We start from the raw sequence: 7016 nt of genomic DNA, 5'->3' as shown, positions 1-7016 counted from the left end.
ACCCCGTCTCTACTAAAAATACAAAAAATTAGCTGGGCATGGTGGCGTGTGCCTGTAGTCCCAGCTACTCAGGAGGCTGAGGCAGGAGAATTGCCTGAACCCAGGAGGCGGAGGTTGCGGTGAGCCGAGATCGCGCCATTGCACTCCAGCCTGGGTAACAAGAGCGAAACTCCGTCTCAACAACAACAACAACAACAACAACAACAACAACAACAACAACAACAACGAAATGGATTATTTGTTGGATATAACTTTGCTGGGGATGCTGTAACAAAGTGCCACAAACTAAGTGGCTTAGAATAAGACAAATTTGTTGTCTCAGGCCAGATGCCGTGGCTCATGTCTGTAATCCCTGTACTTTGGGAGCATGAGTGAGAGGATAACTTCAGGTCAGGAGTTCAATACCAGCCAGGCCAACAGGATGAAACCCCACCTGTACTAAAAACAATACAGCCAGGAGCCAGGAGTGGTGGCTCACACCTGTAATCCTAGCACTTTGGGAGGCTGAGGTTGGCAGATCAAGAGGTCAGGAGTTTGAGACCAGCATAGCCAACATGGTGAAACCCCATCTCTACTAAAAATATAAATATTAGCTGGCTGTGGTGGTGCACGCCTGCCATCCTAGCTACTCAGGAGGCTGAGGCAGGAGAACTGCTTGAACCCAGAGGTGGAGGTTGCAGTGAGCTGAGATTGCACCACTGCACTCCAGACTGGAGGAAAGAGCAAGAATCCATCTCGGGGAAAAAAAAAAAAAAAAAAAAAGCCAGGTATCGTCGCATGTACCTGTGTTCCCAAGCTACTCAGGAGGCTGAGGTTGGAGGATTGCTTGAGTCAGGGAGGATGAGGCTGCAGTGAGCTGAGATCACACCACTTCACTCCAGCCTGGGTGACAGAACAAGACCCTGTCTCAAGGAAAAAATATTTTATTCTTTCTTTTTCTTTCACAGGCAAATTTTTCTTTTAGTAAGGACAACAGTTATATAGCATCAGGGCCCCACCTTCATGACCCATTTTAACTTGATGACCTCTGTAATGACCCAGTCTCCAAATAAGGTCATGCTTGTAATCCCAGCACTTTGGAAGGCTGAAGCGGGAGGATTACTTGAGGCCAGAGTTCGAGACCAGCCTGGGCAACATAGTGAGACTTCACCTCTACAAAACCAATTTAAAAAAAAATTAGCTGGGTATAGGAATATGCACCTGTAGTCCCAGCTCCTTGGGAGGCAGGAGCACAGAGCCAGTCCAGGAGGTCGAGGCTGCAGTCATCTGTGATTGTGTCACTGTACACCAGCTTGGGCAGCAGCAAGACCTAGTCTGTCTCAAGAGGGGAAAAAAAAAGTTTGCTGATCCAATTTGGGGTAATTTTTAAAAACTTTAACTCTGTATTTTTTCATATTGCTTAGCTTTTCTACATGAACTCTGTGATTATAACCAGAAAATAGCAGTCACATTACTTTTTGTTTGTTTGTTTTTTGAGATGGAGTTCTGATCTTGTTGCCCAAGCTGGACTGCAGTGGCATGATCTCTGCTCACTGCAACCTCTGCCTCCTGGGTTAAGTGATTCTCCTGCCTCAGCCTCCTGAGTAGCTGGGACTGCAGGCGCACACCAGCCCGCCTGGCTCATTTTTGTAGTTTTAGTAGAGAGGGGGATTCACCATGTTGGTCAGGCTGGTCTCGAACTTCTGGCTTCAAGTGATCTTCCCGCCTCAGCCTCTCAAAGTGCTGGAATTACAGGCATGAGCCACTACCCCTGGCCATACTTACCTTTTTGTCCACAAAAATGACCAGCATTTCAATTTTTGTTTTGTTTTTCTTAGATGAAAAAAAAAAACTGGTAGTTATAATTGGGGAGGACAATTTGCATTATGGGAATCTGGGCATCATGCCAAGTTCCATAATCTAAGTTGGTAAAAAGAAACTGGGGTTATGGGCTGGTGGGGTGGCACACGCCTATAATCCCAGCACTTTGGGAGGCTGAGGTGGATGGATTACGTGAGGTCAGGAGTTTGAGATCAGCCTGGCCAACATGGTGAAACCCCATCTCTACTAAAAATACAAAAATTAGCTGGGCCTAGTTGTGGGTACCTTTAATCCCAGTTACTCATGAGACTGAGCAGGAGAATCACTTGAGCCTGGGAGTGGGAGTGAGACTCTGTTTCCAAAAATACAAACAAAAAAAAAAAAGCAAAAGAAAAATTGGGGTTATGAATCATTTGGTAAGGAATAATGGTCTTGTTCACAAACTTGTGATCCTTTTTTTGCAGGCTAGAAATCAACCCAGTTAGTAAAATAGTAGCAACAGCAGCCAAAAGGGAAGAGTATTTAAAATGCAGGAGGTGCTGGTCTAGGCACGTTCATGGATTACATTATTTAGCCTTGAACATCATCTTACGAGTACATCCTCATATGGTTCCTATTTGACAGGTGGAAAAACTGAGGCACGGAGACCTATGTCATCTGTCCGGACTCACAGTGGTACTAAGTGGTAGTGCACGTTTCACCTGACATTATCTTGTGCACTATGCCTATCTAATTATTGTTTTTGAGACACAGTTTCCTTCTTCTCGTCCATGCAGGAGTGCAATCTTGGCTCACTGCAACCTCCGCTTCCCAGGTTCAAGCAATTCTCCTGCCTCAGCCTCCCAAGTAGTTGGGATTACAGGCATGTGCCACCATGCTTGGCTAATTTTATATGTTTATTAAAGATGGGGTTTCTGCATGTTGGTCCGGCTGGTCTTGAACTCCTGACCTCAGGTGATCCACCTTCCTCCGCCTCCCAAAGTGCTGGGTTTACAGGCATGAGCCACCACATCTGGCATTCTTTTTTTGAGATGGAGTCTCACTCTGTCGTCCAGACTGGAGTGCCGTGGGATGATCTCTGCTCACTACACCCTCCACCTCCCAGGTTCAAGCCATTCTCCTGCCTCAGCTTCCTGAGTAGCTGCGATTGTAGGCACGTGCCACCACGCTGGGCTAATTTTTGTAATTTTAGTGGAGTCAGGGTTTCACCATGGTGGCCAGGATGGTCTTGAACTCCTGACCTCAGGTGATCCACCTGCTTCAGGCTCCCAAAGTGCTGGGATTACAAGCATGAGCCACCTCACCTGGCCACTATGCCTATCTAATGGTGTTTCTAAAAGGAAAGGGGAAAAAATTGTACTTCCATCCTCACAGTAACTCCATGAAGGAGATAATATCATCCACCTTTAACAAATGAGAAAACAAAAGCTCCAGTTTTTTGGTTTTGTTTTGTTTTGTTTTTTCCTTCTGAGACAGTGTCTCACTTTGAAGCCCAAGCTCGAGGGCAGTGGCATGATCTTGGCTCACTGCAGTCTTGACCTCTGGGACTCAAGTGATCCTCCCACTTTAGCCTCCTGAATAGCTGGGACCACAGGGTGACACCACCACACCTGGATAATTTTTTGATTTTTTTTTTGTGTAGAGATGGGGTCTTGCTATGTTGCCCAGGCTGCTCTCAAACTCCTGGGCTCAAGCAATCCTCCCACCTCGACCTCCCAAAGTGCTGGGATTGCAGGCGTGGTTGCTCCAGCTTCTTTGTTTCCCAGGGCCACACTAAGTTGTTAGTGACTGAGTCAAGAGAGTCCTGGGGGTCTACTTCAGCGTTTTTCCAGCTAGACTACAGCCACTGTAATACCTGGAAGTTGTCTGACAGTGAACTAAGATGGATTATTTGGGTGTGGAGCACAAACAGAGGAACCATCTCTTAGAAACCTTAACTCTCACGTTCTGATGCGGCCAGGATGTTTTGTAGGAAGAGATTCCATAGCTCCCATCCACGACCAGTGAATAGGAATTAGGTACAAGGCGTGGTGGCTCATGCCTGCAATCCCAGCACTATCAGAGGCCAAGGTGGGCAGATCACTAGGTCAGTTCAAGACCAGCCTGGCCAATATGGTGAAACCCCATCTCTGGGCCGGGCACGGTGGCTCAAGCCTGTAATCCCAGCACTTTGGGAGGCCGAGGCGGGCGGATCACAAAGTCAAGAGATCGAGGCCATCCTGGTCAACATGGTGAAACCCCGTCTCTACCAAAAATACAAAAAATTAGCTAAGCATGGTGGCGCATGCCTGTAATCCCAGCTACTCGGGAGGCTGAGGCAGGACAATTGCCTGAACCCAGGAGGCGGAGGTTGTGGTGAGCTGAGATCATGCCATTGCACTCCAGCCTGGGTAACAAGAGAGAAACTCCGTCTCAAAGAAAAAGAAAAAAAGAAACCCCATCTCTACTAAAAATACAAAAATTAGCTGGGTGTGGTGGCAGGTGCCTGTAATCACAGATACTTGGGAGGCTGAGGCAGGAGAATCCCTTGAACCCATGAGGCAGAGGTTGCAGTGAGCTATCATGTCACTGCACTCTAGCCTAGGTGACAGAGCAAGATTCAGTCTCAAAAAAAAAAAAAAAAAAAATTAGGCTACATGTAGTGGCTCCTGCCTGTGATCGCAGAGCTTTGGGAGGCCAAGGCAGGAGGACCATCTGAGGCCAGGAGTTCAAGACCAGACTGGGTAAGACAGGGAAACCGAGTCTCTAGAAAAATAATTTAAAATTTTGACTGGGCACAGTGGCTCATGCCTATAATCCCAGCACTTTGGGAGGCCAAGGCGGGCAGATCACCTGAGGTCAGGATTTTAAGACTAGCCTGACCAACATGGTGAAACCGCATCTTTACGAAAATATAAAAATTAGCCAGACATGGTGGTGGGCTTCTGTAATCCCATCTACTTGGGAGGCTGAGGCAGAAGCATTGCTTGAGCCCAGGAGGCGGAGTTTGCAATGAGCCCATGTTGAGCCACTGCACTCCAGCCTGGACATCAGAGAAAGACTGTCTACAGACAACAACAACAACAAAAAACCCATTAGCCGGCTGTGGTGGTGCATACCTGTAGTTCCACCTACTTGAGAGGCTGAGGCAGGAGGATCACTTGAGCCCCAGAGGTTGAGGTTTCAATGAGCTATGGTTGCAGCACTGTGCTCCAGCCTGGGTGACAGCATGAAACTCTGTCTCTTAAAATAATCATAATTTTTAAAACTAACAAAAATGTTAATAAAAGAATTATTTTGGCCAGGCACAGTGGCTCCTTCCTGCAAATCCCAGCACTTTGGTTCCAGGAGATTATCACCAGCCTGGGCAACACAGTAAGACCCCATCTCTACTAAAAATGTGAAAATTACCTGGGCATGGTGGTGTGCACCTGTAATCCCAGCTACTTGTGAGGCAGGAGAATGGCTTGAAGCTGGGAGGCAGAGGTTGCAGTGTGCCGATTGTATCACTACACTCCAGCCTGGGCCACAGAGACTCCATCTCAAAAACAGAAAATAATAATAATTACCAAAGGATGAATGAAGCTGAAGAGTAGTTAGATCACAAGTTGTTGTCCTTATGACTGTGTTTCCTCCTTCCCCCAGCCCTCTCTCCTTCCCTTAATCTCTTCCTGCCCGCCCCCACCCTAAAGTTGAAGTCTTGCTCTGTCACCCAGGCTGGAGTGCAGTGGCGCAATCTTGGCTCACTGCAACCTTCACCTACCAGGTTCTCCTGCCTCAGCCTTCTGAGTAGCTGGGATTACAGGCACCCACCACTACATGCAGCTAACTTTTCTATTTTTTTTTCTTTTTTATTGCATTTTAGGTTTTAGGGTGCATGTGAAGAACATGCAAGATTGTTGCATAGGTACACACATGGCAGTGTGGTTTTCTGCCTTCTGTCCCCTCGCCTGTATCTGTCATTTCACCCCATGCTATCTCTTCCCACCTCCCCACCTCCTGGTCCCTCCCCCATTTCCCACCAACAGACCCCAGTGTGTAGTGCTCCCAACTTTTCTATTTTTAATAGAACTGGGGTTTTACCATGTTGACCAGGCTGCTCTCAAACTCCTGACCTCATGATTTCACCCGCCTTGGCCTCCCAAAGTGTTGAGATTACAGGTGTGAGGAAGGCACCTGGCCCTTTCTCTTTCTTTCTTTCTTCTCTCTACCTTCTTTAAGTCTGCATCATGAAATAAAATTTAAATCTCCAAAAAAAAAAAAAAAAAAAAAAAACACAATTAGAATGACTGAATCTCAGAAATCAGTTAGTTTGCAGACCAACCCATGTGGTGGGAGGTGGCCCTGATTCTCAGGACCCCAGAGATTGTGGAAATACCCATTGCACGGGGCAGCCTTTCAGCTTTTGATTCCAGAAGTGCCTTGTGAATATCCAGGCACTTCTCATGCATCCTGAATTCCACATTGGGAGGTGCAATGTATGTGATCCTAACTGTTTACACCAATGTTCAATGCATTCTTTTTTAAAAAGGCAAATTCAAGCTGGGCATGGTACCACCCTCAGGAGGCTAAGGCTTCTCTCTCAAGAGGCTAAGGCTGGAGGGTTGCTTGAGGCCAAGAGTTCAAGACCAGCCTGGAAACATAGACCCATTTCTAAAACTAAAAAAAAAAAAAAAAATGCTGAGTGGCTGGCTGCGGTGGCTCATGCCTGCAATCCCAGTACTTCGTGAGGCTGAGGTGGGCAAATCACCTGAGGCGAGGAATTCAAGTCTAGCCTGGTCAACATGGTGAAACCCCGTCTCTACTAAAAAAATACAAGAATTAGCCAGGCATGTTGGCGGGTGCCTGTAATTCCAGCTACTCAAGAGGCTGGGGCAGCAGAATCACTTGAACTCAGGAGGTAGAGGTTGCAGCGAGCTGAGACCACACCGCTGCACTCTAGCCTGGGTGACAACACAACAGTTAGCCTAAAAAAAAAAAAAAATGCTAGCATTGGCCAGGTGTGGTGCCATGGCTCACACCTGTAATCCCAGCACTTGGGGAGGCTGTGGCAGGCAGATTACTAGAGGTCAGGAGTTTCAGACCAGCCTAATCAACATGGTGAAAGCCCATTTCTACTAAAAATATGAAAATTAGCTGGGTGCGGTGGCAGGTGCCTATAATTTCACCTACTTGGAGTGCTGAGGCAAGAGAATTGCATTAACCTGGGAGGAGGAGATTGCAACTAGCTGAGATCA

At 47.1% G+C, this 7016-nt stretch overlaps 1 long non-coding RNA gene across 1 annotated transcript; it reads right to left on the bottom strand.

Moving 5' to 3' along the window:
- Nucleotides 1–786: 786 nt before the first annotated feature.
- On the bottom strand, nt 787–5452 carry LOC141585015 (uncharacterized). The gene is made up of 3 exons (XR_012518297.1): nt 5191–5452; nt 1201–1314; nt 787–902 (listed from the first exon to the last, which is right to left on the bottom strand). It is a non-coding gene; the product is annotated as an uncharacterized LOC141585015 (long non-coding RNA).
- Nucleotides 5453–7016: the final 1564 nt, after the last annotated feature.

The sequence above is a fragment of the Saimiri boliviensis genome, chromosome 7 (genome assembly GCF_048565385.1).
Source record: "Saimiri boliviensis isolate mSaiBol1 chromosome 7, mSaiBol1.pri, whole genome shotgun sequence".
In the NCBI taxonomy this organism is placed as follows: Eukaryota; Metazoa; Chordata; class Mammalia; order Primates; family Cebidae; genus Saimiri; species Saimiri boliviensis.
Note: the sequence above shows the minus strand (reverse complement) of the source record. Positions and strands in the feature narration are given on the sequence as shown.